This window comes from Diceros bicornis, chromosome 14 (assembly GCF_020826845.1).
Source record: "Diceros bicornis minor isolate mBicDic1 chromosome 14, mDicBic1.mat.cur, whole genome shotgun sequence".
Lineage (NCBI taxonomy): Eukaryota > Metazoa > Chordata > Mammalia > Perissodactyla > Rhinocerotidae > Diceros > Diceros bicornis.
The window spans coordinates 44,695,239-44,709,292 of NC_080753.1; the positions used below are offsets into that span (position 1 = coordinate 44,695,239).

The 14,054-nt window shown below is 36.6% G+C and overlaps 1 long non-coding RNA gene across 1 annotated transcript in view; it reads right to left on the reverse strand.

Moving 5' to 3' along the window:
- LOC131414094 (uncharacterized) overlaps nt 1-13,535 on the reverse strand; it is a 28,161-nt gene extending 14,626 nt beyond the window's left edge. Inside the window, exon 1 of the long non-coding RNA XR_009222105.1 lies at nt 13,397-13,535. This is a non-coding gene — a long non-coding RNA (uncharacterized LOC131414094). The remainder of the gene's footprint in view (nt 1-13,396) is intronic.
- Between the last annotated feature and the right edge of the window lie 519 nt (nt 13,536-14,054).

Below are 14,054 nucleotides of genomic sequence, written 5' to 3' on the forward strand. Positions count from 1 at the left end.
ATAAAGGGCAGAATTGAAAACATTTGAGTTTGCGCTTTCACAGGTATTTGGTAGCGGGAAGGTTTTGTGTTGTATCTGCAATTCCTCCCTACTTCATAAGGTGGGGGGATTTCTTCAAAGAGGGTATCAGTTAGAAGAGAAAAAGAGAAGCAGACTTTGAGGCAGAATATGTTGGTCCTCTTTTTGGACATATCTTTCTGTTTCCTTTGTTATAAAAGGTGTATAAAATCAGCACTGCCTACTTCATGAAGTATTACATCAAATAGGGTGATAATCATACTAGTCCATAAATCATTATGCTGATACCAGTTATTATGATTATCTTACAAATGTCTTTTTAGAAAGTGGAAGTGAACAATACTGTTAGTTATATACACACAGATTTATCTGTGTGTGTGTGTGTGTGTGTGTGTGTGTGTGTATGAATGCATGTGTATCACCTTCATGCAGTGAGCACCCTTTGTGTCCATGGTGGCTGTAGTACCAGTAGTTGAAGTAATAGTAGCAACGGTGGTAGGAGTCTAGTAACATGGTTGTGATAGAAATAGTAACATCTAGTATCATTTTAGCTGCTAAGTCATTTGCTCCTTAGGATAAATAAAGTATTTTTAAGAACTGGTTTCACTGGAGGGATTAATTTATTATACTGAAGGGGGGTGGGGAAGCAGCAAATACTATCTTTTTCTGCTTCTCAGTTTGGACAAGGATTAGAAGTGACCCCATGGGTGGGAGCTCTGGGTTCTAAGCCAGCATCTTTGACGATCTTCAATGATCAATTCCATGACAATACTTTGAAATGGTGCAATCCCTTTAGTTTAACTCCCTTCTCTGAATTAATCACTGCTCTATGCTCATTATTATTCGTGGTCCCTGCCTGTATGATTTCTGCTCCATAGTGAATATGCCTTGGATGGGCATTATCAGAGCCCCTTCTCTGCCTTCCTCTTCTACCCTTTGGAAGTGGCTCTGCTCTATTTTAAAGGAAGAGTGTCTTGCTCCCTCTTTGATTTACCATTGTTAATGAATTAGAGTGAGAAGCACTGACACTGTTCAACTAGGTCTGCAATTAAGTTTGACTAAGTAGGAGAAAAAATATGAAATGAGAGGTTCTCTCTGGAAATGGGTTCAAAATTGTGTTCTTCATTACACTGTATGTGACATTTAGTCATGGAAAATAAGAACACCGCCCTCCCACATGGGGTATTTATGTAAAGCAAAGAAAATGAAGCTATATGAAAGTGCACTATAGCTTGGTATGTGTCATATGATTCTAATGCTGATTAAATAAAGAGTGCTTGCAGAGAGTCACAGTGGGCTTTGAGAATAGGAGAGAAAGGAGATATTCCATGCCCTTTAGAATAAAAATAACTGTGATAGAAACCACCATCTTTCTTGCTTAATTTTGTGGCTTTTTAAAAGTTTTGTATACACACACATTTTCTCTTTGTTTCTCTCTCTTTCTCTACACACCCATACACACACAGGTACATATATATATTTGAACAGGAAAACTACTAAGTGAGGCATATAAAAATAAAAATATTTGTAGTGTTTTTTGAATGGTAACATAATAAAATTGGTATATTTATTAAACACATAAACGTGAGAGAGGTCAAAGTTTTAATAATTCTGGAATGTGCTTTGTCCACAACTCAATAGATGCATTTTTGGGGGAGTGGGGCCTGCGTAATGTACTCAAACACTGAGAAACTGTGGTAATCCTTTCAGACCATAATGGTTAGAATAAATGTATCCCTGAATTACACTCCAGTGACTTAGGTCAGTGGGCTTGTTGATTTAGCAAATATTTGGGGAGGGTCTACCATATTCCAGGCACTGTGCTTGGCACTGGGTATGCAGTGGTGCTCAGAAAACCAAAGTCTTGGATTTCTTAGAACTTAAAGGCTGGCAGGATAGGTGCATATTTTTTAAAAATCCTACTATAAATATTACATGTATTTTTACAAACCGATAAATGCTATGAAGGAGAACTATCATGTGTGGTGACAGAGTGTGGCAGGGGGGATCAAGATCTCTATGGAGTAGTACATTTAGGTGAAAGTTAAAGGATGAGGATCAGCTCTCCAGAAAAGAATGGCAAAGAATTGATCTAGGAAGAACAGAACTGTGCTAAGCTCTGAAGTGGGGAAAGATGTTGTGCCAAAGAAACAGAAAGAAAACTAATGTGGTTCACTGAGGGAAAGAGTGGCAAGATATGAGGCTGAGGTGGTAGGTACATGAGGTGCCAGGTAGAAAGGGATTTATTAAGGATTTTGGGAATTTCCCAGGTATAATATGAAATTACTGAAATGTCTCATGTAATGAAGAATTATAACTAAAGTTAGTTTTTATACTAATAGCTATCATTTATTGAATGCTTATTATATATTAGGTTTTAGGCTAAGAGTCTTATCTATGCTTAGTTCACATTCACAACAACCCTCGAATCATTTCCTAAATGGGGAAAGTGAATCTGAGAACTTATGCAATTTCAGCTAAAATCAGGTTGCCAGAAATCAGCACAGCTGAAATTAGAACTTAGGTCTCTATCTCTGAAGCTCATGCTCTTAAACGTTCCATAGTTTCTAATGTATTCAATTAGGTCACTAGTATATACCTCAGGAGGCGGAAGAATCAGGCACTATCTACTTCTGTCTAGGAATTTTCTAGAACAGTGGCTAGTAACTGTTACTTGAGCAATTTTCTGTGGTAGCATTTAAAGACCACGTAAAAGAATCCCTCCTGGATGACAGTCACCTCCCAGCTGTGCCTACCATTTGGTTTGGTTAAGTGAGAATAAATGAAATGGTAAGCTCCCTCCAGTTAGCATTTATTTGTGTAATGATCTATAATCAAATGGCACCTCTAGGGCTATCCTGAAATGAGACTGCCCCAGCTGGTTCTCAGCTTGTTGGCTTGCTTTGGGCCATTTTTCACAGCCACCATCTCTCCTCCCTAGAATTAAAAAAAAAAAAAAAAAGGTATGAAAATCTAAAAATTGTTCCATGTGACTTTTTCCTTCTTTTTTAGTACACTTCCTTCACATTATTCGTGATTACTCTGTTTGTCCAAGGGCACAAGTATTTTTATATAGGGTAGAGATCTCATTAGAGATCATTCACAATATATCATATGGACTCAAGTTACTCTATTGATTTAGTAAATGTTTAAAATATTGACCCCTCTGGCTTGAGTCCTATAGCATTAACTCAACTCCTTGCTCTAAATTTTAATTTGCTTACTCTGCTCTTTTGCGTTAGCTCTTTCTCTTCCCCTAATCTCATCCCTTCCTAAATCCATGTCCACTTTCCTGAATTGACTTTACTCTCCTCACCCTCAGAAAACATAAAGAGGGCCCAATTGCTACTTCTTTAATGTAACCATTACCCTGAACTGTTACAATAACAAAAGCCTGAGGAAATTTTTCTTGTTCCTAAAATAGAAGTTTGAAAATGACTCATTGCCAACCTTATGAACCCACAACAAAATTCTTCATCTCAAATAATGATGGCAACAGACAAATGTTGGCCACGTAACTGAGGTGTAGCTTTAGTCTTCCTCAATGGTAACATTATCCGAAATGAACTACGAGGGTTAGAGATTTACCATCTTCTTCATCTTTCCTAATTGCATCCTATCTCCCTGTGTCCCAAGGATGGTGACTTTTGAAATTCTAGGTGCTTGCTTTATTTAATATATGCTTAACTGGAGTTCACTCAAAATAAGAGGAGTAACCATACAATTCATCAGTCATCAGTCACAACAATAAACGCTAAGGAGTTAAGTGGGATGTTATTCATAACTACTCTAAGATAATATATGTAAAAGGTACTTTCCTAGAACAAGGGTAACATAGTCCACCTAAACATAAATAACACATCATATGATTTTATGTATAGAAAACACTAAAGAATCCACCTAAATCTTTTAGAAGTAATAAACGAATACAGTAAAGTTACAGGATACAAAATCAACATACAAAAATCAGTTGCATTTCTATACAGTAACAATGAAGTAGCAGAAAGAGAAATTAAGAATACTATCCCGTTTACAATTACAACAAAAAGAATAAAATACTTAGGAATAAACTTAACCAAAGAGGTGAAAGATCACACCAAAAACTATAAAACATTGCTGAAAGAACTTGAAGAAGACACAAAGAAATGGAAAGATATTCCGTGCTCTTGGATTGGAAGAATTAACATGGTTAAGATGTCCATGCTTCCTAAAGCCATCTATAGATTCAATGCAATCCCTATCAAAATTCCAACAACATTTTTCACAGAAATAGAACAAAGAATCCTAAAATTCATATGGAATAACAAAAGACCCCGAATAGCTAAAGGAATCCTGAGAAAAAGAGAACAAAGCTGGAGGTATCACACTCTCTGATTTCAAAATATACTACAAAGTTTTAGTAACCAAAACAGCATGGTACTGGCACAAAAACAGACACACAGATCAATGGAATAGAATTGAAAGCCCAGAAATAAACCCACACATCTATGGACAGCTAATCTTCGATAAAGGAGCCAAGAACATACAATGGAGAACAGAAAGTCTCTTCAACAAACTGTGTTGGGAAAACTGGACAGCCACATGCAAAAAAATGAAAGTAGACCATTACCTTACACCATACACAAAAATTAACTCAAAATGGATTAAAGACTTGAATGTAAGACCTGAAACTATGAAACTTCTAGAAGAAAACATAGGCAGTAGGCTCTTCGACATCGGTCTTAGCAACATATTTTCAAGCACCATGTCTGACCGGGCAAGAGAAACAATAGAAAAAATAAACAAATGTGACTACATCAAACTAAAAACCTTCTGCACAGCAAAGGAAACCATCAACAAAACGAAAAGACAACCTAACAATTGGGAGAAGATATTTGCAAACCATACATCTGATAAGGGGTTAATCTCCAAAATATATAAAGAACTCATGCATCTCAACAACAATAAAACTAACAACTCAATTAAAAAATCGGCAAAAGACACGAACAGACATTTCTCCAAAGAAGATATACAGATGGCCAACAGGCACATGAAAAGATGTTCAACATCATTAACTATCAGGGAAATGCAAATCAAAACTACAATGAGAAATCACCTCACACTCTTCAGAATGGCTATAATTAACAAGACAGGAAATAACAAGTGTTGGAGAGGATGTCAAGAGAAGGGAACTCTCATACACTGCTGGTGGGAGTGCAAACTGGTGCAGCCACTATGGAAAACAGTATGGAGATTCCTCAAAAAATCAAGGATAGAACTACCATATGATCCAGCTATTCCACTGCTGGGTATTTATCCAAAGAACTTGAAAACACCAATGCGTGAAGACACATGCACCCCTGTGTTCATTGCAGTGTTATTCACAATCGCCAAGACTTGGAAGCAACCTAAGTACCCACCAAGGGATGAATGGATAAGGAAGATGTGGTATATATACACAATGGAATACTACTCAGCCATAAGAAACAGTGAAATCCAGCCATTTGTGACAACATGGATGGACATTGAGGGTACTATGCAAAGTGAAATAAGTCAGAGGGATAAGGTCAAATACAGTATGATCTCACTCATTAAGTAGTAGATAATAACAACAACAAATAAACACATAGAGACAGAGATTGGATTTGTGGTTACCAGAGGGGACAGGGGGAGGGAGGAGGGCAAAAGGGATAATTAGGCACATGTGTGTGGTGATGGGTTGTAATTAGTATTTGGGTGGTGAACATGATGTAATACATGCAGAAATAGAAGTATAATGATGTAAATCTGAAATTTATACAATGTTATAAACCAGTGTTACTGCAATAAACAAACAAACAAAAATAAATAAATAACACGTCAAGAGTTCAGGGAGTAAAATGACATGTAGATTAGTCAACATCTTCTTTTTCTTTTATCCTTCCTTCTCACTATTTCTCCTTCCCCTTGCTTTGTTTTTCCCTAAACGATAGTTAAAAATTCAGATATTAACCCATAATAGTTTTACCTAAAATGTTTTACTTGTGGGATATCTTTTTTTATTATTTATATTGTATTTTCTTCCAAATAGTTGTCTGGATTCCTACTTTTGGGGGAAATAAATTAAGAAGATTTTCTGCAACTGGGCTTTTGTTTCAAAGGGAAAAGGCATTCTAACCCTTATAATTTCCTGCCTTGGTCTGGATATTATTATTAATCACATCATCCAACCATAATTTAGTTTTCTCACTTGAAGCAAATTGGCTAGTCAGTTCTCACTACTTTTAATTAAAAATATTAAGCATCAATCTTGCAAAATATATCTAAATCTTATAGTCTGTGTACTTGATCTCTTCTGGGGAAAGGAATCCAGATCTTAGTGTGATTTATTAATAAATACAGATAATCACAAAAAGTATTATTAATTGTATGGGGAGAAGCAACATTTCTTTGCTAGAATGTAAAGATGATTTTGATAAAGGGATCCCCACAACACTATTGTACTGTGTAATTTTAGACTGGAAAAACAGCAAAAAAAAAAAAAAACAAAAAAAAAAGAGGGGAGAGGAGAAATATTTCTAAAATGGCATTTTGACTCAGCATAGAAACAATGGAAAGAATATCAGATTGGAAGCCCAGAGATTAGTATAATGCTCTTAGCTTGGCCTATGATATGGACAATTAACCTCTTTGGGACTCAGTTTTCTTATTTATACAAGAGGTTACGTTTTGCTATGTCATTACTAAAGTTCTCTAAAATTCTCTTCATTAATATTATTTAATAAATTTGTAAACTCCACTGTGTTTTGACAACTAGAATTTCACCTGTGTCTGGCTCCATCTCTTTGAAGTACTTCTCAAAAGTCAGCTCACATTGTGAGGCAGTACTGTATGGCGGGTAAGCATGGGGGCTTGCTCTCCATGTGATCCTGATGAAGATCTTAATTTGTGAACTTGAGTTTCTTCGACTGTAAAATATACGTAATAGTACTGTCTTTTGCCATTGTTGTGAAAATTACGTGAAATGATGCTTAGTGGACTAATTGGCACAGAGTATAGTGCAACTGTTACTATTACCATCATTTTTGTTTTCACTCATCTCTCTCATCTACAATTGATGATGCATTAACGTAGTATTAAAATAATCCTAGAATCATAGGACCCCATTATATTACTCCAAAATGGAATCCTTCGCTCCACAAAGACGGGCCCCTCACTGACCACCGAACATGCTGTGTGCATTCCCTTTGCCCTGTGTCTGCCTCTTCAGGTCCACTCACGCTGAGTTCTCTTAACTTTTTTCTGCCTACCCAAATGCCACCCCTTCTTTAAAGCTCAGCTCAAATCCCACCTCTTCACATGACGTCTGTCCCTACTATGTCAGCCCACACTAATTGTTTTCTGTGAATTGCTCTACAAAATAATGCCGCACCTAATGAAAGAACACTGTGTGTTGAATGTAAGGAAAAGAGCTTGAGCTGTGGAGTTCACACACCTAGTTTCCACCCAAGGAACCAGGAAATGAGCTAAGTGGTTTTGGAAATTATTTAACTTCTCTGATTCCTTTTCCTAATTTTTAAAATGGAAACCGTATTATAAATCTCCAGGAGTTGTTCTGAATACGAAGTGAAATAAACATGTCAAGTACCTGATACACATTATAAGCTTAGTAAATGTTTATTTCTCCCTATTGCTAAGTACAGCAATCTATAAGAAATGTTTGTTGAGCTGAATATATAGAAATGTCTTATCCCCCCAGAAGAGAATATGTTATTTAAAACAGGGATGATTCTCTTTAATGTTTCGTTACTAAATATAACTTTTGAATACATCATGAGCACTAAGTAAGCAATTGTATTAAACTACTTGTCACTTAGACAAAGTCTGTTGTTTAAATACAGAACAACCAAAATAGAGCAAAGCCTTGTGTGAATGAATACTTATTTCCCTAATCATATTAAAAAGGATGTGAGAGCTTCATAACAATACTCGTGTAATGTGATAGAACAGCATAAGTAAATAAATTTATGTAAAGGCAAAAAGGATAATAAAATAATAGACTTAATAATCAAAATGAACACCAGGAAATCCTATTTAGTTATCAAAGGTGAATTGAAAATTTGACTCTAAGCTGATAGAAATGGGTAGACTCATTCACTTATATTTCCACCACAAGATTTCTATTGGTTCTGTAAGACTTCATTAGGGTACCAGGAAAAAAGTCTTGGCATTTCAAAATCAATGATTTTTGCCCAGGCCTACCTATGTGTAATGAACAACATCTATCACATCCCTCTGGATTTTATCTCTCTGCTCTACTTTATAAGATTAGATCAGTCAGTAGCATTCAAGCATGCAAAGCTTCAGTGAAAGGGGCTCCAGGGATACACAACAAGTTGTCTGAAATTTCTAAACCCTTATGGAGAGGAATCAAGGGGCTAACCTTGTGTGAAGATAGGCAGATGTAGAAGGAGACAACTTACCTTTCTGCCAGTATATACGAGAGAAAAATCAGCAATGTCCACTCGTTACTGGTCTCATTGACTATTTTTGAAATAAGTACTGATACATTGTCTATAGGATATGTCGTTTCCTTTATGAATACTTGTCTCAGACTTTTCCTTCCGTTATGGTAATCTCTCCTTGGAGATCTATAAATATACTTTATTTTCCTTATGCATTCTTTCATCCTAATAGTGTTATTTTGTACATGCATTAACATTTCTCTTTACATATAATGTGGCAGGATGCTAATATATCATTTAAAGAACAATCTTGGTTAACTGGAATCTAATTATTATCCTAATAATTATTTTAATAATTTAATTTTAATAGAATGAGCAAGATCTCAAAATGCAAATCAATTTTGAGTGTTTATTTTAAAAAGTAACATTCATAACATGCCCTGAGATGAGTATGGATTCTGCTCATTCTCCTAAACTTCAAAGTGTAAGCTCTTTAATAGTGTAATTATCAATATCCACAAATCATGAGTCTTTAATCATACTTTTGTTAGTTGTCAAAGAAAGATTAAATTATTTTTAGTGTCCTTACAGAAGCAAGAAAGTAGACTAAATCAGTATTTCCCATGTGTGACAGTAAAAAAGTGTTTTGTGGTCAAGTATGTTTGGGAGACATGGATAAAAACAAGATAGACATTATCTTGAGAAATTCTCAGAGCTTGAATTCCTTGGTTAATTAGAAACTTCTAACCAAAACCACACATTTCTTGAATATGCTGATTAAGATTTCTGAGTTAGATTTCCCCTTTAGTGGAACCCTGTTGTCTCTAACTAGCCAAAATGACTTATAAATGTTTCTAATCTTTTGCTAGGAAATGACTGGGGATTTGGAAGACTTTGACATCTCCTTACAGCAAGGGTCCTTGCTTAAGAGTCACTGTTGTTCTCGTTTTAACATTCAGAACTATGTAGATATGGCTTGGAAATAAGATTGATTAGCTAGACACAGAGATCTTATATATGAGTCTAAGAAGCCTTAGAGAAGATAAAGTCAAGTTAATCAGAATTGGTTCAATGATAAGAGAGTCAGAATCAGAGGGTAGTGGTGATTTTGAGGTGGTTGAGCCCAGAATCTTTCACTCATTTCTTCCAACCCAGCCCATGAAAACTCGTGCCTGAGTTTTAAGAAATACCATCTTAGTCCGTTCAGATTGCTGTACAAATACCACAGACTAGATCGCTTTTAAACAACAGAAATCTATTTCTCACAGTTCTGGAGGCAAGAAGTCTGAGGTGCGGATGCCAGCATGGTTGGATGGGGGCCCATTTCCGGTCGCAGACTTCTTGTATCCTCACATGGCAGAAGGGACTAGGGAGCCTCTGGATCTCTCTGGCACCTTTTTTATAAGGCATTAATCCCATTCACAAGAGCTCCTTACTAATAACCTACTTCAACCCCAAAGGCCTCACCTCCTGATACCATCACCTTGGGCGTTAGGTTTTCAACACGCGAATTTTGAAGGGACAAACATTCTGATGATAGCAAGTTCTAAAGGAAAGCACTACAATATGAGTAAAATCTGAAGTAAGTGTCCTGTTGAACTTTCTCTATAACACCAAAGACTTAAATTTGTGGCCTGGTAACAAGCATGATTGATGAGTTTTAGCCACGCGATTTTGTGTCCACATATTGGACCATGGAGCAACACAGCAGCCCAAGTAGTGATTCAAAAGGGCTTACACAAGCCTGGAGAAGTAGTAAGCGTATGGCTTCAGGATAAAATTTCAAAACACCATTTAAATTTCCTCGGATTTTCTTTGTTGTTGGTTCTTTGACCCAGAGGCTAGTCACAAATAGAATCAAAAGTAAAATTATGCAGAGACTTGAGGCTCATTAATCTAAGTGGCTTTATTGTTCCTCTCTCTCCCTCCTACTCTTTAGATCTGGAGAACAGAAAGGAGGGAAGTGAGGAATGGAAGAGAATTTTTATTGATCTGCTTGCAGTCTTCTAGAGGAGTCCTCAGTGGTTGGAGAAGGACTCTGGCAACTCTGGGCTCAGGTCAACAAGTGAGTGGCTGAGGAATTCTCATTGATTCATTCCTGTATTCATTCATTCAACAAATATGCTGGTAGCTACTCCTAGCCCTGCATTCTTCTAGGCACTGGGAAAAATATAACCATGTACAAAGGCCTTAATCTTATGGATTTTATATGTTAGTGTGGAGAGAAAGACAATAAAGAAATAAATATATAAATATATATGATGTCAATTGATGATGAGTTTTAGAACGAAAAATGTGTCAGAATAAGAGAGTAGAAAATAAAGCATTTATTTATTTATTTATTCGTGGTCATTAAGGGAAAGGCCTCTACTGCGGTAACTGAGGAAGCAAGACATCCAGGTATCTGTAACACAAATATAGAACCAGTGAGGCTTGCTCTCTGGGATTATAAGGAATTCTGTTTGGTTGAACCAGCGTGAGCAAGGGAAAAGCACATGAGAGCTGAGATTAGACTGATAACTGGGGCCTGATCATGTAGGGTCTTTCATGCTACAGTGAAACTTTGGTTTTTACTCTAGATGAGCTAGGAAACCACTGAAGATTTTATGCAGAACAGTGGCACTTGCCTAATGTTTCCAGCAGTTCCAGGGTTTACATGTTTTTAAGCAAAGACTAGCCAGGTTGAGCTAGAATTACTTTATCCAAAGTCAAAATTCTTGAGGAAGAATTTTGATTGTCATTCTCTTGGCTTTCTCCTCACAACTACAAGATGGTCACCATAGCACCAAGTGATGGTGGTCATCGTCATGTGGCAAGCTCCAAAAGCAGGCAGAAAGGGAGGACTTCTTCTAGTACTTTTCTCTTCTGATTGGGGAAGAAAATCTTTCCCAGAGCACCTTCATTACATACAACCTCAAGTCACATTGGTCAAAACCCAGCTGTATTCCCACTTCAAACTGTAACTGGTGAAGGGGAACAGGATTCACATGACTGACTTAGATTAAATATATTCATCTCTTGAAGCTGAGCCTATCTTTCTTGAACACAATGCCTCTCCCCCCTCAATATTTGAACAAAATTTGGATTCTATTCATAAGGAAAAGGTTTTGAGTAAGCAACCAGCAGTATCGACTTATTTATTTGAAGAGAGATAAGTATCTACTGAACAGACAAAGAAAAGAGAAAAATGTTATACAGCCCCAATACCGTCCATAAAAGGAGAAAGCTACAAACAAAAGTTGCCTATTACTTAAGCCTGTCTCTCCTTATTTTTTTTTCCCACATCCTGATTCTGTGGCTTTGTATAGTCTTTCATGGTTATTAAGCCTCTCAGAAATCTGCTGTTCCCAAAGTTATTAATCTTTCCCAAGTCATTTCCCAAGTCATTTGGTTTGCAGGACTTTCTAAATATGGAAGTGTAAAATGTTTGTTTATTTACTTAACTTCAGGCATTTTGTTATTAGGTCATCCATTTGCTAGCTCTAAATTGGTCTAAAAGATACTTCAAGTTTAATGCATTCTTCCTGTTTAGGAAGAGAGTTATAAAAATAAGAAAACTCATTCTAACAAGAGAGAAACATGCTCAACCTAGAAATCAATGCAGACAAGGGATAGAGTTTCTCTTCAAATAACATGGATCAACATCTTCAGAGTTGGACCCCATTATAAATTTCTTGAGTTGGTATCCCTGTGCTCAGATTCCTCCTTTGGGTGCCCTTTCATTCCTTAGAGAAGCCATTTTCCTGCTCTCACAGAACCCTAATATTATTTTGATTTCTCCTTGCTCCAATCTTTCAAAATTTCAGTAAATAATTTAATACATCAAAATTGCTATGTATAAATGCAGAGTAAGGTTTAATTAGCTATCTTTCCCATGGGCATTTTAGTTGAACATTACGTCTTGTATCAAAAGAATGTTTTTGTAAATTGTAGAATTCTAAGTGTCAGGAAGCCATTAAGAATGTGCTGGACTGTGTGGAAAGCACTGAAGCTATTGGCCTCACATAATGTATTTTTTTATTTATTTGTGAGGCTGGCCCAATTACCCCCTTTGCCTTGGGTTTGATGCATTGATTCTCTTTCTGGGAACCTAAAAGACAAATGTATTTTCATCTTTAAAAACATTTATGAGATAATTACATAGTTAACAATGCTAAATAGGAAAAAATTGTAAAATAGAAAAAGTATTGGACTGAAAAAGTGGGAGAATAAGGTTCCAGGCCAAACTCTTTCTGTGGTAAACTCTAAGACTTTGAGCTAGTCTCTTAGCATCTTTGAGTGGATTTCCTCATTCTTCTATTGAAGGAGCTAGACTAAATAATCTAAAATGCCTTTCTAATTCTTCTGGTTTTTTTAACTTATGCTAGTTCAGAAACCAGAACTTTCAAAGGGCAAAAAAAAGGGAAGAAATGGGATCAAAATGTATGAATCATTCCAAGCTGTTGAGAAATTTGCAGACTGACTGGGGAGACACAATTAGAGAACAATGAAAAACCATGTGTAATCAAAAGCAAATTGTATGGTACCAGCATAAACTGCTATAATAACACATTGTCAAAGAGAATCAATGTAGTAGCAACATTGCTCTGATGGAATCAAAATAGAGAAGACACAGAAAAGGATGGAGGAAAAAGAAAGACTGTGAAGGACGAACAGAAGGCAGAGGCAAACGGGTTTTCCAATGTGTGCAGATGAGGCACAGACCCAAGGATGAGCACAAGCTAGGTCAGAGGTCAGAAACGGGATAATTACAGGGTCTTATATCAGGGTGTGGAGGAGATAAATTAGAATGAATTTGGAAGAATCTGTTACGAATTTCTTCATAAACAGGGGGACCATAAATTTTATCATCCCATTTGGGATACTCTTAAGGGTAAAAAGAGGTACCATTAATAATTACTCTAGAACAATAGGTGTAGCTGAGACTATCCCAATAAACTGAGGCATATGCTCACCTGCTTATATGGAGTGCTTCTTTTCCTTGTATATTTAGAAACTAATGAATCATAGGTTGCAACTGCAAAGCTTTTGTTTAGGTAGTGAAAGTGGAGGCTGCTTGGATATGGTCTGCTCTAAATTTCAGTTCTCAGTCAGCTTCCTACAGACACAAACATATGATATGGCATTTGTTATGTAGCAGATATTTCCTGTGTGGGATTGCTAATTATACCTAAGGGAACAGAAGACCTCCCTGAGAGTGGGAACATGATGTGGTGACAGCGATAAGCTATTGAGCTAGACCTACACATGGAAAAGAAAGATGGAAGAAATCAAGGACTGTAAACAATTCTAAAAATCATCTTAGAATATACACTGAGACTTCCAGATGGATCTCTTAGCTCCAATTTCCTTGACATTTATGTGCACAGTTCCTTCCTCTGAAATCTCTGTATTTTGCTCATGGAAGATGTACAGCAATTCCCAACGACACTGATGCTTACAGTGAGCACTGCTCTGTGGTAGCTCATTCTATGGCCCTACTGCAGCTGACCTTCTCCTCTACCCAGAACACTGCTCTGAAAATCGGCTATGCAATAATTTTTCAACACCTGAATGTGCAAGATGGGCATCAAAGATATGATAGTGAGTAAGATAAATATGTTTCCTGCTCTC